Below are 26164 nucleotides of genomic sequence, written 5' to 3'. Positions count from 1 at the left end.
AGTTTTTCTGTGATATCTCATATATTATCCTGTGTCCCAACGAAGGTATTTTCTTGTACTGATTTTCACTGAGGTCTATCCTCTAGAAATTTTCTGTTAACTTGCTTCCATCTATTCCTTGGGTAAGGGCAACCTAAGAATGGTACTGCTATGCATGTGATGGTGCTGTTCATGTCTTTCTTGATAGATCTGCTGTAACTGGGACCTGGGTTGCTGCCTACTGAAGGCCTAACTCTGGGCCTTGCTTAGGTAATTAGGATATGCATTTTTATTTGTATGCCATGTTTGCTTTATTCCTTAAGTTTATTCTGAGAAATGGAGCAGTAATACAGTGCCAACTTATTAAAAAAAAATTTTAGCCAGCCCACCATTGGTTTGCAGCTGTGATCCTAGCTCTTTTTTTTGTTTTCTTTCTGTCTTGTCTGTCATGGGGGCTTGAACTCAGAGCCTGAACACTGACTCTGAGCTTTTTTGCTTAAGGCTAGCACTCTACCATTTTGAGCCACACCTCCACTTCTAGCTTTTTGGTGATTAATTGAAGATGATAGTCTCATGGACTTTCCTGCCTGGGCTGGTTTTAAACAGAGATCCTCAGATCTCAGCCCCCTGAGTAGCTAAGATTACAGGCATGAACCACCAACATCCAACTAATCCTAGCTCTTAGGAGGCTGAATCAAGAAGATTTGGGTTCCAGGCCAGCCAGGGCAAAAAAATCTATGAGACTTTATCTCAATAAAATAAGCAGTGTATGGGAAGTGAAAAATAGGAAGACTGAGGCCCAGACACATGCCTGGGCAGGAAGCAAATCCTACCTAAAAAATAGACAGGATGCCAGGCATCCGTGGCTCACACACGTGATCCTAGCCACTTAGAAGGCTGAGGTTTGAAGATCGTGATTAGAAGCTGGCCCAGGCAGAAACTCTGTGAGAGTTCTATCTCCAATAAATTACTCAAAAAAGCTGGAAGTGACCCTGTGGCTCAAGTGGAAGAATAGTCACCTTGAGCAAAAGCAGCTCAGGGACAGCACCAAGGCCCCAGATTCGTGTGTGTGTGTGTGTGTGTGTGTGTGTGTGTGTGTGTGTGTGTGTGTGTGTGTGTGTGTGTGTGTGTGTGTGTGTGTGTGTGTGTGTGTGTGTGTGTGTGTGTGTGTGTGTGTGTGTGTGTGTGTGTGTGTGCGCTTGCGTGTGTGTTTTGTTGTTGTTTTGTTTTGCTTTTATTTATTATTATCTTTTAAAAAGTTAGAAGAGTTCCGCCTATTTTATTTTTTCAGCTGACTATAAAATTGTCCTACAAAATCAGAGTAATGCAAAGGAAAAAAAACTTTCAGAGAAAGAATAAATGTTCAAGTAAACATATTATTGGCAAAATGACATGACATTAATGTTGATCAATTAGTTACTCAATTCATAGAAAGATTAGCTTAGCTGGTCTTCATAGATTATTGTAGCAACAAGTGCTAGAATACACAATAAACACCAAAATTTATATTGAGGGAATTTTAATCTGGCACTCTCTGTGCTAGGAGATGTTCATTCTAAAACTGTAATATTGAAAAATGCAACATAAACAAGATACATACGTCTTCATTTCTGGTCATCTTAATTGTGCCAAGATTTTAGTAATAGTCATAACAAAAAGAAAACATTTATTCAGGACAGAATAGAAGCTAAGGGTGCAGCACATACTCAGTGTATGAGCTGAGCTCAGTTTCCAGTACCACTCCATCTTCAAAAGAAGGTGAAATATGAGTAGGGATCTCTACCAGGCTCTAGGATTGCAGTTATTGTTAGGAAGTGGGGTTAGGATTGGAGCTAGAATGAAGCCCAGTATGTACAGGTAGATTATCACATGGTAATTTAGGCTAACTATTCATGCATATAAATACAAACATACATATATATATATACATATATATATATATATATCAAAAGAAGCAAATCTTGATAAACAGCAATAAGCCTCAATATATATTGCAGGAATTCAGAGAGAAGAGTCTTAAAAATCAGAAAGCCCAAAGCAAGGTACCAGTGTCTCATGCCTGTAATCCTAGTTACTCAGGAAGACTGATATGAGAATCATGGCACAAAACCAGCCCAGGCTGGAAAATCAGAACTGTGTCTCAAGTGGTAGAACACTAGCTTTGAGCAAAAGAGCTCAAGGACAGTGCTTAGGCCCTGAGTTCAAGCCCTAGAAATAGCACATACACACACAAAGTAGGAAGTCCAAATATTATATCCCTCCCCTCCCCACAGTTCTTATACTGAAGCCTAATCTCATCATGAGATAAGATTAGGATGTGGGTCTTGGGGATATGATTAGGCCAAGAGGACAAAGTCTCTATGAATGGATCATTTTCCAGATAAAAGACACCCAGAGAGCTACCTGTTCCTCAACCATGTGAGGACACAGCAGAACACACATCACTTCCATGAACCAGAAGTGAGCCTCACCACACACCAAGCCGGCCAGTACCTTGATGTGGGCCTTCCCAGAACTGTGAGAAGCCAAGTGCTATGGTTTATAAGCTGCCCTGACTATGGAATTTTACTACAACAGCTCAAACCGACCAAGATACAATCCAAGCTGTCATGGCCCTCTTGGTGGAGCCAGGGTTGAGCCCATCATATCAAGTTTGCAAGTCAACAGTGAGTCAATGAATGTGTGGTATACACCCATTCCACCAGAAGCTGGTCCAATAGAGATAAAGGACTAGGGTGTAGCTCAGTGGCAGAGTGTTTACTGACAGTATATGATGTGAACCAATCAAAAACAATGAAAGTGGAGTGAACAAGCTGTGTTCACACCTTCATACAGCTCCAAACCAAGTAAGCAGAAGACTCACACATGTGACTCCTTGCTTATGAGACACCAGCCCTGTCCTACTAGCTAAGTGACAGGCACACTCTCAGAGAAGATGAGAAAGTAGAATTCTCTCTGAGCACTGATTGAGGCAGTTGGGAAAAGAAAAATATCCATCAAGGTTGTAAAGGAAGCCATCTTTCATCAGTAAGAGTATATCACAGAGTTGCAAGGTGAAAGTATTGAAAACACGGCTTAGGATAGAGGTCCCAGTGTTCACTGGATGGCTGCCTAGATTCCCAAAATTCTTCTTCAGTCTCTTTATTCAGGATGACATTGACAAAAGAGAATCTTAGGCTACTTTCTAAGCTTCTAAAAGTAAAGAAATATGTACTATAACTTGGCCTTGCTTTTAAGCAACCCCAGTCTTTAAAATCTAAGCAAACAGATAGAGCACTGAAAAATACTTGACTTTATAAAACATCTCGCCACAAGATGGCCTTAGAAAGTAAACTCCCATAGTAGTACATTGGAGGCTGAATTTGATTTACAAAGAAAGGATTTATATGCAATATCTTCCACACAGCTTACAAGGTAGCCTTGTAGCTGATCCAAAGTCATAAATAAAATAAGCAAGCATCCTTCACCGGCATTATTCAATTGAGAAATGTAGAAGCACCATAGAAACAACAATCTTCATGTCACTGGCTATATTATTAGACTGCAGCTTTTCAGTTTCCTGTCTGTTGACAGGAAGCTGATCTGAATAAGGAAAGAATCAGACAGCATATACCTACAGGATCATTTCTTCACCCCAATGAATATTAGTCAGAGCCAGTATGTCTACACATAGTTACTTGCATTGCTGCGACAAGTCTGAAGTCACAGACTAGCATAATTTCCAGGAAAGTTATAGAAGGAAGTATTTAGATGATTTGTGAACACTTAACAATTTAAAAAGTGATTAATCAGAATCAATTCACTAAGAAAACAATCATGACAGATGATGGGGTTTTTTTGTTTTTGTTTTTGTTCTTGTTTTTTTAGAGTTCTTATGCCACTAGAGATTTTCCATACATGAAACCCAAATTTTGCTTAAGTCATTAAATCATCACTGACATAATGAAAAAAATACAAGTTTGATGAAAATTCAGGTGTGTGGATTTGTATTTTCTTGAGTGAGTACCCTAAATGTGGGTGAAAAGATTCGTGGGAACTTGAAGGGAGGTCCCTAAGAGTCTTTCACAGGGCTCCTTTCTGTTTTAACACTGCCTGGGACAAAGATTGAGAAAGTTCTATTATCAAGATCACGTAGTATACAAAGCTGGAAGGTTAGTCTATTAGATAGCAAAATTTTGTACACACACAAAAATCTCCAGTAAAAGGAAAGAGAAGATCAAAACAAACAACCTAGAGTCTATAAGGGATAAATGTACATGTTTACACTTAAGATTTTATGTAAAGACAAAATCTGGCTTGATAGAGGTCCATGTGACAGAGAACTAAGTGCTTTGGTTAATCTCTGATCTTACATGGTCCCTTAATAAAATATGAATCTTAAAAGCAACAACAAAAAGCTAATCGATTTTTGGCAATTATTATTTATTTTTCTCCTTAGTTATCCAGGGCTTATATTTTCCTTATACTCTCCTGAATTTTCCAAATTTTCTACAATGAGCAAATGTTATTTTAATGAAGAGAAAATGTTATTCTTAGCATTTGAAAATATTGAAACACTATGATACATAGAGAGGTAAAGAACAATTCTGGAAGAGGAAGAGGTGATATTAGCTTGTATAAGTTTACACAATGATGGTGGACGTGGAAGCAGGGAGAGGGGTGTGGATTTGAAAAGAGACCAATTTGAATGTGGAAGGGAAGGCAGAGGGAAAGGCCATGGTAACCCCAAGTTCTTAGCAGTGGCTAGGCTAATGCTTCAGTTAGAAAGGGAAAGTGAAAAGAGTAAGGAAAAGTACCCAGGTGTGGTTCTGGCTGTATTATGTCTTATGTGAAATAGAAAGTCAGATCTGTGTGTCTAGACAGAGCTTAGAAGAGACCCTGGAGCTGAGGAAACATACAAAATAAGAGAAGAACGTCTCTGACTGGGCCTCAATTGTTTTAATATTTATTTTCCTGGGAAGATTAGGATAAAGCTGCAAAAGAGACACAAAATGAACAATTCATGAAGGTGGAGGAAACTGGAAGAGTCTTGTATCTATGAAATCAAGAAAAGACACAATGTTTGATGAGGCAGGATGGACCACAGTAGGGACTACTGTAAGAAGTCAAGGAAGATTTTACTGACTGATTGGGCAGTTCTCTGATACTAACTTGAGTTGTAAGGGGGGAAATAGACAAGCAGGGTGAGCAAGTGTAGAGAATTCTTTCTAGAAGTTTCGGTGAAGGGGAAAAGAGACTAACTGCAGGGGAAAAGCAGTGTATGGAATACAATGGCCTGTACTCAGTCTCTACTGCTCCTGGTGGGACTCCGGTGTCTGTTCTGAAGCTGATGAAATGTGACTGTGAAGAGAGAGGGCTGGGAGACTTGCCTGTGGGTGAAGAACTGCTGGTGGTGGTCATGAGAGGTGAGTACTCTGTTGATGTGATGAAACCCTGGGAGGCAGAGGAATCAGTGGTCTCAGGCTCTGTGCTGCGCTCTGGGTTTAGAATGCAAACAAAATATTTGTGAAAGGTTGCTAGGATAGTACAGAGGAAACCCTAGGTCAGGCATCTCTGAGATGAGGTTCTTGCTCCAACTAGAAATTGCACAAGCCCCTGTGGATATGGGTGTTCAGAGATCTCTGCTGAGTGAAATCCAAGCCATTTTCTAAGAAAATGTTGAGAGTTGTGTTTCATTATTCAGGCCCTGCAATTAATTCTCAACACCTTATTATTTTCCAAACAAGGAAACTAGATGACAGACCTTACTAAGACTCATCTCTACCAGAAGGGAAGACTGGGGAAGACCCAGGGGTACCAGCTTCCATATCCTTTAAAGTATAGAATACCCAGGGGTCAGGCATGGTAGTGTAAGACAGTAATTCCACCTACTTAGGAGGGAAAGAAGAGGATGGCCATTTGAGACCAGACTAGACAGAAAATAGCAAAGACTTTATCTCAGAATCAATCTGGGCACCATGGTGAACATCTGTGATCCCAATAACTCAGGAGGCAGAAGCAGGAGGATCACAGTCCAAAGCTGAAAGAGATAATAGCATGAGAGACTCTAATCTGACTTATTCTGAATGTATCAATGGAGTTTTGAGAGGTAAGGATTGAGAGATGGTGACAGTCACTTAAAAAAGAATAATGTAGGAGGTCCCTGAGGAGAACTCAGTTAATCCTCTCCATCCCTCTTTTGAAATTAGGAGATGGCATTTGTGTATTAACATACACTACAATTATTTGTCTGGAACACAGCTTAGACAAAAGGAAAATGGAGAAAATAAAAATATAAACTGTCCCCCCCCCCCCAGTGCTGTTGGCAGAGGAAGTAGAGAAATGTCCTGCGACATCCCAGACACTTATCTGAGAAGCCTAGTTAGCCTGGGGCCCCATAAAAAGGCCCCCAGGGAGGCAAAAAGATTCAAAAAAACAGCCTGGATCTCAGCCAAGCAGCTAAACACAGTTCTCTCATGCTAGGTAGTGGCTCAGAGCCCACCACCAGGGAGTGTTGGGAGGATTAAATAAACCCATGTCTGCAAAAGCCACCTACACAGAGCCTGGCACCAACAGATGCTCAGAGCAAAGCAGATTTCTTTCCTGCTGTGAAGGGTTCAAGGGGGTATCTGAAGACTACATCTTTCTGCCAGAACAAGTAACTCCTCAGGGCTTCATGAAACGAGGTAGGCTTCCAAGAGAGAACAGGAAAATGACCCCTCTCCACTGTTCAACTGTGTTGTCTCACCAGGAACCCTTAGGATCCACTGTTTCCTTGTCAGCCTATCTTAATTGCAACACCTCCCATGACAATCTTCCACCATTCCACTTTTGTGTTCTGAATTCCCGTGTGTTTTTCTCAGCCTAGTATCTACCTCAGCTTTAGAATCAGGTGATGTGAAGAGCATAAATAGGATACTGCACATTGGCCTCCGAACTCATGAAAGAACTCCTGAAGCAATTTGTTCTTGAGAAACAGCAGCTCCAATCCCAAAGAGTCTACTCCTCAAGGCAAGTAAGCCACGTGTACATAACCCAGAGCCCACATGTTCGCTGAAGTAGAGCAGAGGGTCGCAAAACAGCTCCCATCCCATTGGGGAGGAATTCCTCCTTCCCTCTCCCTCCAGCCCCCACACTTCTTTTCACTTCCTTGCACTCATCCCCAATGGCTTCAGTGATGAACCAACCATCTAATCATATGGAATACCAGGAGATTGGATAAAACCATCTCTCAGTGCCCATCATCTTCCAAGCTCATTAAGAATGAGCACCACAGCACTTTGAAAATACATCTCACAGAAAAGCAGAATACTAATGATAACTAATAATAGCTCTCAGCCTGGGGAGAAAGCAGGTTTTACAGAGGTAAATACAATCACCTGAGGAGTACAATGAGTCTATGAGGGAAGCAAGTCAGCCTCCACACACTTGTGCTACTTGTACAAGTGATATTCTTTATTCAGCTTCTAAGTCACACCTAGCATTCCAAGTCTGTTTCTCTAACACAAAGCCCCTGGAAGCTTCTTCTCTTTAATATGTACACTACTATCTTGTCTACTGGACAAATATTTCAGCAAAGGGTTCTTTTAACAACAGGATCCAAGTAGAGAGAGAAAAGTTAATGTAAGCTTATTGCTTGCTCATTCCTTCAGTATTTATTCCTTCAGCACCATGCCTAAGGCACTATGGCAGGCACTGAGATACCAGGGTGAATAAGATACAGCCATGTCCTCTAACTACACCCACACATATTTTAACAACAGTTACAGGTGACAGGATGGAGCTCTGTACAATCATTATCTTGGAGCCCCAAAAGACCAGAGGTAAAGCGCACTCTTCACCCAAGAGATAAGGAAATGTGGCTGAAAATGCCCATTTCAGATTCATATCCAAGCATCACTTGCTCCACATTCTCTCACTAAGTGACTCATCTTCCCAGATACAAAAGAATGTATTTCTGGCAGGAAACATAGACAGGCTTAGGAGATATGGTACTGGCTGTGTAAGAGGCTTTTAATTGAGTTTTGTTGGTTTTGTTTTCTTCTGCAGAACAATCAGCAATTATGGTTAAGCTTTTCTTCTTATCAGCTGGCTAATTTACAAATAAAAAAGAAATGGTAACCATTTTTGACCCTAAGGTCTATTAAATTTAAACATCTCCAAGCTGTAGCTTTGCTTTTGAAAATGTGTCTGGTAGACTTTGGAGAAGGTCTGGAGTTAGTTAATACTGTTATACTAATATTTTGAAAATGATAGTTATAATATGATATCAAAATTGGGAGACCTGGGTAAAGAATCTAGAGGATGTGGTATGTAGATATATGACAATATATCCCTGTACTTGTTTTGCAACTCTTCCAAAATTTAAAGTTAGTTAAGAGTAAAAAGCAAATATATGTAAATATACAGATGTTTACCTTTTAGGAGTTTAATGCTACTCCAAGTGTCCACAAACTTATTACTAATCATTGACAAGCTGTAGAAGTCAAAAGCAAGCCTTTAGAAACTTTTGTAACAATTTGATATTTCTGCAGTATTTAAGTATGTTGATTCTTTTGGAGAAATGTATTCTATTGCATATTTTAAGTGTCTGCAATAGGGTTCTCCAGAGAGTCAAAGAGAATAAGGATATGGGTTTTTTTTGTTGTTTGTTTTGTTTTGTTTTTGGGTCCAGTCATGGGGCCTGAACTCAGGGCCTGGGCGCTGCCCCTCAGCTCTTCAGCTCAAGGCTAGCGCTCTACCACTTGAGCCACAGCGCTACTTCCGGCTTTTTTCTTTTTGCTTATGTGGTGCTGAGGAATCAAACCCAGGGCCTCATGCATGCAAGGCATGCAAGCAAGCACTCTACCACTGAGCCACCTCCCCAGCCCAGAATAAAGATATGTTTTTAATAGATAAGTAAACAAGATTGATGATAGATGAGATAGGAGAAAGAAAGAAAGAAACAAACAAACAAGAAAACAAGGAAAGAAGGAGAAAATGAAGAGATAAAAGAAAAAAAGAAAATTTCAGTAGTTGACTCATGAAATTGAGAAGGCTTAGTGAATCTAGAATCTGATGGATTAACACTGTAGGCTGAGATTCAAGAAAGAGACACCATCCAAAGGCAATCTGACAGCAGAATTTCTTTGTACAAAGTCAGTCTTTGATTTACAGAGGCCTTCAAATAGTTAGATGAAGTCTATCATCCTTAAAGAAGATATCTATGTTGCTCAAAGTTAACTTTAATATAAATGTATCATCATCAGAATACTTACCATGTTTGGCTTATGTTATTAGTTGGAAAGTTGATTTCCCTTTTCTGTTCCTAGCTTTTTCCTAGCTCATTTTCTATTGGGATAGAGAACAAGACCATGTTTATCTCTTCCTCCTTCACCCTTCCACTCCCCAGCCCTTTACAAAGCTCTCCCAGCTTCTTTTATCTACAATTTACTAACAGCCACATACAGTTGACACAAGGCCTATCAAGCTACAGTCTTGTAACAGAGCCCATAGTCCCTTTCCAAGGATAAACGCAAGCTTATCAGAAGGTATTTTTAAAACCACTTTCCTATTACACAGAACACCATGTGAGACAGTGGCACAGGGCGTGGTACTCAAGAACAGGTGTCTGATGCCAGGATGGCAGAGCAGCCCCCAGGCCCTCCCCACCCCACTCCAGTTTCACCAGGCTGTGTTGAGCCTCTCCCTGGCTTTTGCAGGGACTTTTCTATAAGTCGGTTGTCAACAACCATACTGCATTTGTTATACTTTAATCTGTTTGTGTTTTGAGGGTTAGGTGCATTATTCTTGTGACTATAGCTACTTTCTAAATTACCTATAGGGAGCAGCTGTTTGGAGCAGGTACCTCAGAAGCCACCTCCTGTGTTTAGACTCCCAACAGGCAAACAAGCTTCTGTGGAAAGACTGATAGATGGTGTTCAGTAAAAATTTAAAGCCTGGGAAAAGCACAGGCCTGGGAGCTAAGAACAAAGCAGTTGAGTGATAGTTCCTTCTGGAAGTAAGAATAAGAGCTTTTTTTTTTCTTGCCTAGTTCCTGGGGATAAAAGTAAAGCCTAGACTTTGCTGTAACAGTGACTAATTCCCCATATGAAGGCCTCTTGCTTTTGCAAAGTGAATCACTGAAGAGGTAAATGAAAGAATTGACAGAGGAAGAAAGAGAAAACAGAAGACCAAATCTCTAAGTGTCACCTGCATTGCAAACCAGGAGGGAATTTTCAGAAGCCATGAGAGGGACCAGGCCACCCCCAGATCGCCTTCAGACACGTTTTCTTCCTTTCTGACTCACTCCGTTTCTTCAGGAATGCCTGGTGAGAAAGGATTATGCAGCAGAAGCAGGAGCCAGCCTTTCCTGGCAGCAAGGGGCACTTTGATTTCAGATTCTGCAAATCTTCAAGAACAGACTCGGTGTGCTCCAGCTCTAGGCTGGAGGCCAGCAGCAGCTGAGCTGCAGATGCGGCAGATCGGACGGGCTGTGCTGTCAGGACTTTCCTGGGGCTACACCTCTCCGGAAGTTTGAAGATGTGGGGACAGGTTTGTCTTCAGAAACGTGTAAATGTCACCAGCCGGGAGTGGCAGATGCCAAGAGGCATCTGAAAACAGATTGCCATCTGGCAATGGGTTAGGCTTCCTGGGACACAGATTAGAATAGTTTGAAACAAAGTGGCGGAAGCAAAGGCTTAGTTTTTCATATATTGTTATCGTCTCTGGGTCATTTCCTGCCTTTGGAATTCATTTCCTTTCCAGGTTTAGCAAAGCCCCAAGAAGGACAAGAAAGAGGTTGGGGTTTGGCTGTGCCGCCAGCCCATGGACGGGCAGTTTTGCCTCTGTCCTGAGCTCTCTGCGGGGTTTGCAACCATCCTTTGCTCTTTGTCTGCTCACACTGAGCCAAGAAGGAGAAAAACCTCAGGAATGGAGCTATAAATTAGGGAAGGGAGCCATCTCCAGTTGAATCAGATGAATCTTCTCATTCCTGGAAAACAGAAAGAAAGAAAGAAAATAGATTGGCAAGGGCAAAAATGACTATGTGAGGAGCTACTCCACACCAGGACCCTTTTCAAAATCATCTCCCCTCTCCCCTTGATGTATCTCCCCTCGGCCTGGGCCCTGACCTCCTGAGTCACCAGCAAGCCAGCCAGGTACACAGGACATTGGTATTTGCCACACAATGACCCTCTTTGTTATACTTAACTAGCTTTTATTTCACATTTTGTTCCAAAGAGGATTTAAGGCAGCAATAATTGCCTTTCTGGCAGCAGGTTTTAGGCTGGTTATGAGCACTTTGAAACTGAAATGAATCCTTATTGCAAAATCTCCCTGCAGCTCCCAGCATGGTGAGAACACCCACTGTAGTTCTGAATTCTGTAGTGTGGAGACAGCGTCCACCCTGCCAAGCTGTGATGGACTTCTGGCTCAAAGGCTGCAAGAATCAGGCAAAATTTAGCACAGTCCCTTGGCCTTTCTCTGAAAAGTTTTGTCTCCAGATAATGATGCACCATCACTCTGTGTTCCCTCCAAAAAGCCAGCTCATACAGCCCTTTGCTGTATTGATGAACCTTGTATAACATGTCCTGGGCCTGCCTGTCTCTAGAATGAGAAGTTGGAGTTCACAGATTTGGAGGAAGGGCTAATTTTGACGCAATCCTCAGTCTATTCCAGTTAATGTAGCAGCAAGTGTGATAAGATGCCTTCACCGTGGTGATCCCGATCTCCTCAAAAGCAAGACCCAGAGCTCCCCTGGGGTCAGTTTCAACAGTCTCTGTTCAAGACTGAAGGTGTCATCACTTTGGATTCTCATTGTGACTCAGGAATCAACCCAATTAACCTTCCCAAAGAGCTCTGTCTCATCAAGTGTTTGCAGAAGTGGTCCCCAGTGACCTTCCCAGCAATTGTTTCTGCAAAGCAAGTTCTCAGAGGAAGGAAGTAGCTAGGGCAGAAGTGGCTCTATAAATAGCAGGATCAGGAACACCTGTAGAGTCCATTTTCTAACAGTAAGAAGTCCACACCCCTAAGAACTGGAGGGCAATATGTTAAATGAGAGAAGCCTAGCACAGAAAGACAAATAGCACATGATCTGACACATACATGGAACCTAAAACATCGCTCACAGAAATGGAGAGCAAAATGGTGATCACCAGAGGATGGGGAGAATAGAGAACAGGGAAAAAATTGGTCAATGTGTACTAAGTTAGAGTTAGTAGCTGAAGTATGTCTGCCTTTGTGGCAGTTCAGTGACTGTATAATAAGTATGTTCTAAAAATTTCATAAAAGTTATAAAAGGCCAGGAGCTAATGTCTCATATTTATAATTCTGCCTACTCAAGGGGCTGAGTGAGATCTGAGGATCATGGTTCACAACCAGCTCAAGCAAAAAGTCCATGAAAGACTTATCTCCAATTAAATATTGGAAAGCCATAAATAGAGCCGTGGCTCAAGTGGGAGAGGGCAAGCCTTGTTAAAAAGCTAAAGAACAGCACCCAACACTTAAGTTCACACATGCACACCTATATATACCAAACAAAGAAAAACCTAAAAGAATAGATTTTGAATATATTTGCTACAAAGAAATGACAAACGTTTGAGAAGATAAACACACTTACTTGATTGCACAGTGGCTATGCAGATCAAACTATATTTACTCTTATATGCCCAACTTTTATGTGCCAATTGCTTTTAAATTAACATCAAAAATAAAGTTCATTCTATAATGAAGAAGATGTCTTCCTAGAGCCCCAAATTTCCTCACCAAAGAGTTTTCTGGCAGATTTAGGCACTATTCTTTCTAGGTCTGACAAATTTGTAAATAATCACTTTTAAGCTTTAGGGAATCCAATTTCAGGGGCCCAGATTCTGCATTTTATCAAGCCTGGTAGGTGTCCTGTGGCCTGTACTTTGTAGAGGATATCACATTAGCACAGATGAACATTGTACCTGGGTTCTAGGCCAGGCTTTGGCACTCTTTTAGACCTTGGGTGAGACCATTTCATTTGAAGACTGAAGTCCTCATGACTAGATGAAGTTCTACAAAAGTCTAGCTGGAGACAGGTTCTAAATTATGACACCAATGATCTCAAAAGGTCCAAAGGCCACAACTCCCCAAATGTGCCCTGAATACTCACTGGTGTTCATCTAGAAGAAAAGCCTAGACTCTCACCGGGCACACCTATAATCTTAGCTACTCATAGACTGAGATCTGAGGATTGTGGTTCAAAGCCAACCCAGGCAGAAAATCTATGAGACTCTTATCCCCAATTAAGTGTCCAAAAACCAGAAGTGGTAGAGCACTAGCTTTGAGCAAAAGAGTTCAGGACAGTGCCCAGGCCCTGAGTTCAAGCTCCATGACCAGAAAGAAAAGGAAGGAAGGAAGGAAGGAAGGAAGAAAGGAAGGAAGGTAGGAAGGAAGGAAGGAAGGAAGGAAGGAAGGAAAAAGAAAAAAGCCCAGGACTTTGTTATCCCAGGACTGCAGGTGTGGAACTCGAAGGTCTTGAGCTGCAATAACCATAACAATAACAATATTCGTCTTTGTCTTCTGCCATTCCCAAGTGGAGAAAAGAGCGAAGGAGAAGACTAGGTGTACATAGTACTTTGTATGTTTTTTTTTCCAATTCTCAATTAACAGTGGTATCATTACTCCCATTTTGAAGATGAATTAAGGCTGCATGTGTAGGAGAGCGATGAAATGGTCTCATTCGTAGAAGGCCCTGAGTTTGACCCCCAGAACTATAAACAACAACAAGAAAAACAACAAACTCATTCCTGAAAAGGCTGCTGTGGCCAAGCACTGGTGGCTCACGCCTATAATCTTAGCTACTCAGGAGGCTGAGACCTGAGGATGCAGTTCAAAGCCAGCTTGAGCAAGAAATGAGATTCTTATTTCCAAATAACCACCAGAAAACTGGAAGTGGCGCTGTGGCTCAAGTGGTAGAGTGCTAGCCTTGAGCTGAAGAGCTCAGGGACTGTGCCCAGGGCCAGAGTTCAAGCCCCACAACTGACAATTAAAAAAAAGAAAAGTTGTTATGGCCTTTCTGAAGGCCTATATGTTTAGAGATTGAAAACACTCCCACCTCTCTCCAGCCCTCTCCCACACCTTTCATCCGTTCAATTTCATATTCTCATTCCATTCTTGGCCCTTATCCATCATTGACTTCCATCCAATTCCTAACTGTGCTCATTTCTTATCTCCACAAGTTCTTGAAATCTAAAACATCATGCCACCACTTCTCCTGGGTCCAGAAGGCTTTTACTGGCCTCCAGAGCTGCTGACTTAAAGATCCTAGAGAACTCAGAGCTCGCAAATGATACACTTGCATTTGTGCACTTACTGATTTGAACACATACATATAGACAAACACATGTGCCACATCTCAGTGGAACTTGGGGCAGAGATTCAGGAAGCCTGAGCTAGCTAGTGCCCTTCTATTAGGAAATGCCCCATTCAACCTCAACCTCCTAATAATAGCAATTATTCTGGGATGCTGGGCACCCCCTAGTGGGAGTAACTAAAGAGAAGACATGCTGTTTTGATGCCCATCCACCCCCAACTTCCTGCCCGAGATGTCATCACCATTCTTGGAAGGATTCATTCTGCCCACGATGATTGGACCTTTGCCCCCATGAAACCCTCCTTGGCTTCGCAGACATAATGAACTAAAATTAGGCAGAAGGCAATTCAGCCAAAACTGTAGGAGGAACTTTCTATGGTGGTCAGGAGCTTGCAACCCTGAAATAGCCTTTTAAGGAAAACTAAGGAAGACTACAGGAGGCAAAACAAGAGAGACTGTATTGAAAAGATACGTTTGGAAGTGAGGCGCATGAGGATTGGCTACCTCCTAGATTTCATATGTGAATATGCACATGATTTACATTAATTCCGTGTGCTACATGGTAACTCTCCTAAGGCCGAGGAACCACCCAACATTTATCCATTTGGGAGTAAATATATGAAGCTCTGGCCCGGCAGAGCTCAGCCCACTTATGGACCCGGCACCACACAGGACTGTGGGATATTCTGAATATATGTATACTACCATCCATTCATTTAAGGATTTCTGCTATAGCCCCTATGACAGGAGATTATGTGCAATTACAGCCCTATTATGTGGTAACCTAGAAAGCATTTTCTATATACTTGTAAAATACTAAGCCAGGGGATCTTGTACATCTTTAAGATCAGCCCCTATCTAATTTAGTCCCTTGTCCAAAAAAAATGCCTTAATAAAAGACAGGAAGATGACAAGAGGGTTAGCTCAGTGGTAGAGCTTTTGCCCACCAAGTAAAAACCCTGGGTTTGATCCACAGTCCAAGGTGGGGGGGAGGGGGCGGGACGGAGAGTGGGAGAAGTACCATGTTTGAGTGCATCCACTAAGAATCCTTCTGGCCCTATTCATGGTCAAACATATAATTATATATTTGATAAGTTGTTGATTGGGCAAGTGTCAGCCAATTTGATCCCACAGCTCAATGTCCCTCAAAGACATTATAATTACACAGTACCCACTTCCATGGACAACTCTGGTCGCTAGGCTTTTACTGGCTTCTCAGCTGAGGTCATCTGCTCATTAGTGCCCATTCAACTTGGCCTCCTCTGATAAATTCCCTGAAACCTTCTTCTTCCTCTGCTAGGACTCCTGTCTCATTTGGAGCTTAGTGGCTTGGACAATCTAATCCTACAACTGTTTACGATGTTGATCCCTTTCATCTTTTCTTTCGGAGCCATTTGATGATACTCATCTTTCTGACAACCAAGGACTTTGGAAGAATCTCTTCCCCTCAGGCACTCTCATTTTTGTGTCCAGATTGGCAATACTCCAAACTCACTCAGACTCACTCAGAGGCATAGTGGACTGGGCATTCTCTGTGGAGGGCCCAATTGGACTCTGCAGTTCATTGGCCATCTGAGAGAAAGAAAAAAAGTTAAGGATGCTCCAGCTTGGGCAGCCTTTCAGGCTCAGACAGCAAAAGATGGAATTCCTTCTTGCATAATTTGGGCTTAAACACTTTTTAGCTTCACTCTGAATAGAACAATCAGTGGGTAGAGCAAGGCTCTGGTTGGCAGAAGGACACTCTGACCTTGGGCCCACTGCCTTTCCCAACCTTGGAAGGCACAAACTGTGGTGAGTTAGCCAAGCTACCTGATTGCTCTGTTAGTGTGAAGAATGTTCTAAAATTGTAAACTGGTCCTGCCATGTAAAGACAGATGATGGTATGTTTATATAGTTAGAGGAGAAAATATATGGAAAGAAAATGAGAATTGGAAAGGAATAAATCTAATGAGTGGCTACTTTGGGTTTCTGGAAGAGAGACAATCCTCAGAGAATAGGCCCTAATTATGACAGAGAAATTCCCTACTTCCCTACTTCTTTCCCTGCTTTGGGAGAAATAAAAACCTATTCATACATCTCAAGATGAGCATCTATTCATCAGGAAAGACAGTGAGAGAGGGGCAGTAAAGAAGATGTAGTATTTTAAACAGATCTGAGGACTGCAGAAGTAAATACTTTGCCTTGTTAGAGGAAACACTGCTTTCTTGCAAGTCATCATGGATCAGAGGAGATGAGACCCTCAAAGAGAAGGTGGCATACATCTTTTTCACCCAAGCTAAGAAGCATGAACCTGAGCTGTCATAAACTGGATCTGTAGCACGTAATTGCTGGCCAAGAAAATGCAAAAGGTGAGTAACCAGGGCAGTTACAAGAAATTCAGGTATGCATAGCTAAGATATGGAACCAACCCAGATGCCCCTCAGTAGATGAATGGATCAAGAAAATGTGGTATATATACACAATGGAATTCTATGCCTCCATCAGAAAGAATGACATTGCCCCATTTGTTAGGAAATGGAAAAACTTGGAAAAAATTATATTAAGTGAAGTAAGCCAGGCCCAAAGAAACATAGGTCCCATGGTTTCCCTTATTTGTAATATCTAGTATATGTATGAGTCAAGCAGAAAAGGTCAGATAATGTGATGTCAGGAAAATGAACCCTTAGATGTGTATTTTAATGTTTTTTTCTTTCAAGCATGTGTTTCTAACGCATTTATAAGATTATCTCTTTGTTGCTTTGTATGTCCCTCCCCCACAGTATAACCCCTGCTTTCACTATATTTGATGTCAGTATAACTTGTGGAGGAGATGGGGAAAAACCAGTTGTTTAAGGATACAGGTGGACCTGTTGCAACAATGAGAAGTACAAGTTGTCATGTCCAAAACGAGCTTTACAACGTCGGTGTGGGGGGGGGGGAAGGGGGGGAAGGAGAAGGATTGGGATTGGGGGGGAGGGGGGAGGCTGGGAAGGGATGTGAAGAGTAAACAGAGGAGGAGGCTGCAATGCTTGGTAAGAAATGTACGCATTATCCTGCCTATGTAATTGTAACTCCTCTGTACAGTATGTTCACAAATAAAATAAAATTAAATTAAAAAAAAAAGAAATTCAGGTATGTGTGTGTGTTTTTGTTGTTGTTTTGTTTTGTTTTGTTTTTTCTGGTAAGAGGGACAATAGGTAGGTTCAAGCTGACGAGGAGCTGCATCAAACAAAATCAATGGCATGCACTTAGAGGGGTACCCAATGGGGCTTGGTCCTTGGATCAGACTCTAAGAGAAATAGTATGAGCTTCCAAGACAGGGCTTGTGGGCAGGACAACAAGGCCATGGCACCTGCCATTACCTATGGCAAGTAAGATAGACATTATTTGTTAATGTCCCCAAGGGAAAGGAGTTACATGTCAACTAGAAATGTCTCAGGAAAGACAGATATGAAGCTCTTGAATGATGTCCAAGGAAATGATGAATATTGGAACTGAGGCCAGAAAAGCCAGGGTGTGTAGCACACAGGACGCCAGGTAGGGGGAGGAGGTGATGTATAAGGGTGGATGTGAACATTCCAGAGCCTAGATGAATGTTTATCAAAGAAGCTTCAATACATTTAAATTACAAGTCACTCTTGCTGTCCTAACTCCTTTTCCAACAGCTGAGTTTCTGTTTCTTTTAAATCTGTAGTAAAAAATTCTCAATAATCCTGATGCTAATGGCCAAGCCTTCCACACACAGCCAAGAAGACCAGGCAGGCCCCCTGGAGAGCGGTTGAGAGGACCTGAGGAGGTAACCGTGTTTCTAAGTCATCACCAGTAAAGTAAAAGGAAGCACTCCAGGCCATTGCTAACATCATCTCCCTTCTGGCAAGGCTATAAACCATCCTACAATATCCTTCCCACCCCTTTTCTTTTTTTCATTATTGCCCTTTCTTCCACTTCCAGTCACACTACAAGAGCAAGCCTGTACCATCTCCCTACCCTGTGTTCAGTAACAGCACATTGACAGCTTCAATCAGGCCTAGTGGGAGGACACCTACAACGGAAATTGTCGAACACTACAGATCAGAGCTTTATTATTATTTTTTTCTGGAGAGCCAGTTATGAAACATCTACGAGTTATGCCATGCCTACAACTGAGAAATTTTTTTCACACAGGAAAGGGGGTGGTGAGCTGACAGGCAGCAAAGCAAGAAGCTTGGGGAGAGAAATGGAGAAACCCCAGAGTGTACAAAGGAAAGTGATAGATTGAAAGATGGATTCTGCCACCCTCACAGACACACCCCTCCCACCCCCGAGTCAAACCTTGGAGCCAACACTTAACAGTCTTTTGATGAGAGCCAGCTCTGGGTCTACAAGGATATGGAGGTGGGTTTTCTGTTGATTTGGAGGGTGGGGAGGGTATCTTCCTACTCCAATACTGTTTGAGAACTCTGGTGCAGAGTATAATAATCCAGGTACGCCCTGTGCACTCTATCTACTCAGTAATTATCCCCTGCTCTATATTATGCCTTTTGTACTGTATACCATATTGTCCATTGCTCCTGTTATGCATTCAAGTGTTTATATAAGCATTCAATCTCTCTTTTCCTCCTCCAACCCCCAAAATGTGTTTCCCTTATCCCAAATATGCTTTCTATGATCTTTATACTCTTCATGCTCTTTAAAAATGTTCCTGAGCCGGGCGCTGGTGGCTCACGCCTGTAATCCTAGCTACTCAGGAGGCTGAGATCTGAGGATCGCGGTTCAAAGCCAGCCCGGGCAGGAGAGACCGTGAGACTCCTATCTCCAATAAACCGCCAGAAAACCGGAAGTGGCGCTGTAGCTCAAGTGGTAGAGCGCTCACCTTGAGCTGAAGAGCTGAGGGACAGCGCCCAGGCCCAGAGTTCAAGCCCCACGACCGACAAAAAAAAAAAAAAAAAAAATGTTCCTGAGCCAGATCCTTATTACTATCTATGGAATCAAGTTGTTGGATTTTAAAGCACATATAACTCACCTGGGGAATAATGCTAGAATACAAATGTATATTCCACTTTGCCTCCTACAGCCACGCCTCCCTACAATCTCTTAGACTCTAAGTGCTACCTACAGCTCTAGCAGAGGCAGAACCTCATAGGAGACTCGATTCCAATCTGGACCAAGAAACCAAACCTAGATATCAGGTAGAGTTCAACCATCTTTCAAGAATTTGAACTAGTGGTGTCCTCCTGGGCGTTCTTGCCTGCCTCCAAAGCAGAGCCTCAGACAGATGTTCATAGGCAGTCATTGACTTGCAGGCACCAGAGAGAACAGAAGCACAGCATATGGGGAGTGAAAGAAGGCAGGAAGAAAAGCCAATGTGAAGGTGTGCTATTGAATTGGGTGCAGCAAAAGGCAACAGTGCTTAGTCCTGGACCTGCTAATGAACCCTCAGTACTGCATCTCAGTTTAGCATTTCTCTAGTTTTTGCTTTATAAACAGTATTGGTTAAGTACAGCATAACCCTTTATTTTCCTAGGTTTCAAATAGTTACTAGGTCCCCTACTATATGTCAAATGACACTAATAAGTTATATTTATGATGACTATAAACCCTTAGGTTTAAGTATCTTTATGGGGGGGGACAGTCATGGGGTTTGAACTCTGGGCCTGGGTGCTGTCCTTCTGCTCTTCAGCTCAAGGCAAGCGCTCTACCACTTGAGCCACAGTGCCATTTCCAGTTTTCTGATGGTTAATTGGAGATAAGAGTCTCACAGACTTTCCTGCCTAGGGTTGGCTTTGAACTGCGATCCTCAGAGCTCAGCCTCCTGAGTAGCTAGGATTACAGGTGTGAGCCACTGGCGCCGGGTGGTTTAAATATCTTTAAAATGGTCCTGAATTCAGTTCATTGCTGTTATGAGTCTAATGAGTGTTCAAATGATCCCATCTTTAACTAATGGAAGCATATTCATGTTGACTCCTGAGCCTTTTCTGGTACAACCTTAGTAGTCTGTTTCAGTCTTTCTTTCTGATATGATCAAATATGTTAGTGTAGCTCTGTACAATAGATTTCTCCATGATGATGAGAATGTTTCATACCTGCTCCATGTGCGACTGGAAATGAATGCCAGCATGGAGGTTCATGCCTGTAATCCCAGTTACTCTGGAGGTAGAGGAGGGAGGAACCTGAGTTCAAGAACAGATCAGTAAGCAAAATTAAGGAGACTATATCTCAAAATCAGAACAAAACCTGGGTTCAATTTTCAGTCTTTGAAAAGAAAAAAATTACTGGAAGTAAAACTAATACAACTGAATTTTAAATGCAATCAAATGTGTATGAATTGTATTTTAGACACAGGTGGCTGGTTGCCATCATGTTGGAGTATAGTACTTACATAACAAATGAAGTTCAAGCACAGAGAAGTAGGATCTGGCTATGGGAGAAGTCAGTCCTTATCAGAACAATGCAAGGATTGACTTCCTCCATCTAATCTCAGAGACCTTTGTAAAATATTGATTTCTAAGCCTCTCTCCTGATTATTCTGGTTCACAGTATGTGACATGATGCTCAGGAATCTGGTTTTTTTTCCCATTGTTTAAACATTACCATGTGATTCTGATGAACAGCTAAGTTTGGGAACCACTACCGTGGATTAGACTTCTGGAATGTAATATTTTCGTTACAGGTTTGGTTCATTGAAAACCATTCCAATGGATTAACAGTGCATCTTTAACTCTGTGTGGCTAGTTTTAGAACTTCTCAGAGGATTAGAGCCCTGTGCTAGTTATGTAATCAAAAACCATGGGTTTTTATAGAGACTTGCCTCTCTACAGCTTGAGTTCAGGCTTCTGGCCCCCATTCATCCATAATTAAAAAGGGCACCCAGCCAAGCTAAGACTGTTCAGCCTTCACGACCCATTGTGCTTTCTGTGTATGGCAAGAACTGAGATTTTACCCTGCTTGCATGATAACAAGTTAGCTTGCCACAGATCCATGGATGCTGACAGAAGACATGAGTTTCTTGGGCCAAGACCTGAGACCACGTTCCCTCAGTACAGGAAGCAACATGAGATTCATGTCATCTGTTTCACTTGCCAAATTTGTACAACTCAACTCCCATAATGGTACCACAGGTATATAACACACACACACACACACACACACACACACAGCTGAGGATAACAGCTGAGGAAATCCTATCTTTTATAATGGGCTGGAAACTTTCCCACAATGGAGGCATTGTTTTTATTATACTCTGTAGCCAACAAGCTTTCATAGGTGGCTCAACTTCCAAATATCCTTGCAAAATTAGTCCTGAACAGAAGGCCGAACATGCTTCTCCTTGAAGGTATACAGAAGTATGAAAGACCCACAGAGTTTTGTCTCCTCACAGTTTCCTCTCCAGAGCACAATATTGGTCTGCCCACCACATGATAAAGCCCGCAAATCTGAACAGACATTATATCATCCATTTAGAGGCCCCACGATTCCCTCCCAGCCATGATGCCTTTGGACTTGGCTCTGGCCTCTGGGGTAGAGATGTGGGGGTTGCAATGCATCATTGCTAAGAGAACTCTCCAGCATTCACACTGCCATCTCAGGTATAATATGTAGTACTTATGTATCTCTGAATGAGGTATATAACCTCTCTATGCCTCAAGTTCCTCATCTACAAAATGGGATTATACTACCTCAAGGTTAAAGTAAAGATTACATGAGATAAATCATAGAAAGCATTTAATTTTCCCTAAACATTCATCAGTAAAGATTGCTATTAGCATTCCATACTAGTGTTTACTCATGACTTTTCCACTTGCTCATCTAGAACCCGAACACTCACTGGCTTCTTTAGTTGTTTAGTTGAGTTAAATTTTCCACTCCAAAAGCCAGCTGAACACCCTGTTGGCTTACTCCAATCCAGAAGACCACAAACCATGGCCCACAAGCCAAACCTATTCTGCAGACTATCTGTGTCATCTGTGGCTGCTTTGATGGTACAATAGGAGAGTTGAATAGTAAAGCTTCAATGATTTACTCTTTTCCCCTTAAAGAAAAAGCGTGCTGATTTCATTTTATTCTGTGTAGTAACCCTATCAGACAATCTTTGGGATGTAGGAAACCAGGTAAGGGAGGGAATGAATCACGGCCATCTCTTCCATACTTAACTCCAATGTTAGTTTAGTAGGGCATCAATTTAACCTGTTATGAACTATTTACATACTATATCAGTGGCTGAACAAACAAGATGTTAGCACTAGATAGAAAACAGAAGACTTCCTATATAGAAACTTTCCTTTGTTAAAAGATTTTATCCCAAGAGTACTCTAAAAATACAATAGTCTTTAAATATGAGTAGTTTTAAATAGAACGTATCACTTGCATTTTCTCCACAACTATCTTTGACAGATTAATAACTCCCTAATGAAGATAGACATTGAATGAATATTTATGAAGGCAGCGTTGGTGAATATTATCTATGACCTATGCATTTAGTTCTGGTTTACCCACTGAGTCATGAGTTATGTTTAGTCACTAATGGAACACACTCTGAATGACCACTTTATACCATGAGAATGTGAATTCCTACAGAACTTTCAATTTCTTTTATGAGAAACCCTTTCAGAGCAAAGAAACAGAAAGTTACTTGAGAAACCAAAGCCCAATAAAATGATAGTTTTTTGTTTTTTATTTTTTTTCATGTTCAGAGGTCAAGCTACAACAGCCTTCTGGAAAACAGCACCACACCCAGAAAGGCAAAAAGAGAGAGCAAGGAGAGAGTGTTTAATTACTTAATATTTCTATATTATAATATTCTAGAAATTCTAAAGAAATATTCCTTTTGTATACCTCCATCTTAATGCAAATGTATTTAATGTTCACATGAACCCAGAAAGGGATGAAATTGACCAAGACGCATTGTATTCATAGCCTGACTTAGGAAATTGCAACCCTTTGGTACAATTACTTTAAAAAAATGTTCACATACAAGTAGACTCTTAGTAAGGGTTAGTAGAGATGAGGACGTTTGTCACAGCGATATCAATGCATTAAGCATTAGAAGAAGAAGTGGTTATCAGCCTGGACTCTACATCTCCTGGTATTTGTCTGGGGTTGCTGTTGTTTTAGTTGCTATGAAGAAATTACTTGAGAGAACCCTGGGCACCAGCGGCTCATGCCTGTAATCCCAGCTACTCAAGAGGCTAAGATCTGAGGATCCTGGTTCAAAGACAGCCCAAGCAAGAAAGTCCATGAGACTCTTACCTACAATTACCGACAAAAAAAAAAAAGACATAAAATGCCAGAAGCAGAGCTGTGGCTAGAGTGTTAGCCTTGAGCAAAAAAACTCAGGGACAAATGTGGTATATACACAATGGAATTCTATGCCTCCATCAGAAAGAATGACATTGCCCCTTTTGTTAGGAAATGGAAAGGCGTGGAAAAAATGATCTTAAGTGAAGTAAGCCAGGCCCAAAGAAACACATAGGTCCCATGGTTTCCCTTATTTGCAATATCTAATATATGTCTGAGTCAAGCAGAAAAGGTCAGATACGTTGATGTTAGGGAAATGAACCCTAAGATATGTATTCAAATGTTTTTTTTTCTTTCATGCGATTGTTTCTAACACATTTATAAGATTATTTCTTTGTTGCTTTGTATGCCCCTCTCCCATAGTATAACCCCTGCTTTCACTGTATTTGATGTTGGTATAATTTGTGGAGGGGAAGGGGAAAAACAAATCGTTTAAATAGGGATATAGGTGGACCTATTGCAACAATGAGATGTACAAGTCATTATGTCGAAAATGAACTTTAAATGAACTTTACAACTTTGGTGGGGGGGGAGAGTTGGGGGGGCGGGGGGGGAGGATGGGAAGGGATGGGAAGGGGAAACAAAGGAGAAGGCTACATGCTTGATAAGAAATGTACTCATTATCTTGCCCATGTAAGTGTAACCCCTCTGTACAGTATTTTCACAATAAAAAAAATGTTATTAAAAAAAAAACTCAGGGACAGTGCCTAGGCCCTAAGTTCAAGCCCTGAGACCAGCACAAAAACAAAACAAAACAAAAAGAAAGATTTGAGAAAGGCTAAGTTTATTCTTTTAAAGAAAGATGAGGGAAGAAAAAGAAGAGGAAAAGAAGAAGAAGGTGGTGGTGGTAGAGGAGGAGGAGGAGGAAGAGGAGGAAGAAGAGACAGTTTAGCATATAATCCTGGAAGTGGGGGCTTCAGGTTAGGGATTGGTGTTACTAAAGTAGGAGTATGTGGGAGAAACTGATCACATTCTTCCAAACAGGAAGCCAAAGAGATATTCCATCCATCTGGCTACCTCTCATAATTCTCTCCTCATTCCCTGGGGATCTTATAAGAATTACTTAAATCTCTGCCAGGGACAGCATACTTCCCAGTGACCTAAGAACCTCCTACTATAGGTATCAATACCTGCCAAGGTCATAGCACTAAGGACCAAGCCCCCAATATGAACTGCTGTGGGACACTCTGAAGCCATATCCAAACCATAGCACTTAGCAAAGACTTCATTTCTTTTTGGTTTGGGTTTATTTTTTAACTTGTTTTGTTTTGTTTTGTTTTGTTGGTACTGGGACTCAAACCCAGCATGCTGTACTTGCTATAGGCAAGCACTTTGCCACTGAGCTACAACCCAGCCCACCAAGGACTTAAAAATAAAATAGTAACACTATGAGGCCACCTGCTAAAGGTTTTGATTTAATTAGCCTGGGATGGGAGTCTAGGCTTTAGGTATTCTTTTAAATTTCTTAGATTATTCTAAAATATATCCAAAGAGGGAATCGGTGGCATGGCCCAACTCCTTAATTATATTGGGCAGTTAAAGAAGAATTCTCCCCACCCCACCCCCACCCCCTTCATCCCAGTCCCAGTAAATAAAGAGCCAGTAAAGGCCCTCTGTGAAAAAGAAAATATTCAGAAAGTTGTTGAATGGGGAACTAAGAGTTTCCAGAGTTCCAGGGACGCTGAGTATAAGGACTTAGACCTTAATAAAACTTCTTTGAAATGGTCAAGATCCACCAGTCCATAAGTATGGGGTGTGGCATAATCCCTTAATTGCTACTGTACCTTTGGCCTAGTTAGTGTGTACTGTCCACATGTTTGGGATTCTGTTTTCTTGGCCATCCTGTCCTCGGTTGAATATTCAACAGGATGACTGCTATTATTTAGAATTCTCTAGAGAGTGGGCCCCAAAACCAAGGACTTGGCATGTTCCCTCATGTCTCTCTGCTATGTTGTTGCAATTTAGAAATGCTTCTGTGTTGTCTCTCCCTTTGGGAATTTCCTCTGGGGCTAGAGATTAATCAGTATGCAAATATTAAATGCTTTGAAAGTTCTAGAAAGGAAGGGAACTTGTATAAGCAATCCTGATACTGTAGTATAAATGAGTGATAGGAAACAGCTGTTGTGATTTGACCTGCATTCAAATTCTACTATGTGGTTTATACGATACCAGATTGTATTTAATTTTTCCTTGAGATTTATGGGTATGTTTGCCAAACCTCTGGGTTCCCAGAAGTCTCTAGATGCAGTCTATCAACCATCACCCAGCCCGTGTGCAGTCCCTCCAAACCCTACAGGCTGTTCTGGGAAAGGACAGATTAAAACATTTTTCTCTTGGAATGTTGGTTTGACTGAGATGTTATTTAGATTTTTTAAATAGCCTAAATGCCTGGGGTGATCTGCAAAGAAATGCTGCAGAGTTTAATGTAGCCTAATAAATAGGGCAAGTCATGCTCACTCAGGCATAGCTCTAAGGGAAAAACAAAGCCTACACTCTTGTCCCGAAGGTCAAATCTCCTTCACTTCACTTGTCATATTCTATCCCTCTGAGTCCTCACGAATTTCTAAACAATAGACTGCTAGTTAATATTTCCTTATATTAAGCTTGCCCTGTTCATATCACTGTGCAATTTCC

General features: G+C 41.5%; 1 long non-coding RNA gene across 1 annotated transcript in view; it reads right to left on the bottom strand.

The window, feature by feature from the left end:
- The window catches only part of LOC138829024 (uncharacterized), a 143274-nt gene that overhangs the window by 75198 nt on the left and 41912 nt on the right, over nucleotides 1–26164 (bottom strand). Inside the window, exon 2 of the long non-coding RNA XR_011372470.1 lies at nucleotides 10150–10930. This is a non-coding gene — a long non-coding RNA (uncharacterized lncRNA). The remainder of the gene's footprint in view (nucleotides 1–10149; nucleotides 10931–26164) is intronic.

Source organism: Dipodomys merriami, unplaced genomic scaffold (genome assembly GCF_024711535.1).
Source record: "Dipodomys merriami isolate MVZ:Mamm:240054 unplaced genomic scaffold, mDipMer1.0.p SCAF_17, whole genome shotgun sequence".
Classification (NCBI taxonomy): Eukaryota; Metazoa; Chordata; class Mammalia; order Rodentia; family Heteromyidae; genus Dipodomys; species Dipodomys merriami.
The sequence above is the reverse complement of the archived record's forward strand: the minus strand, read 5'-3'. Positions and strand labels throughout refer to the sequence as shown.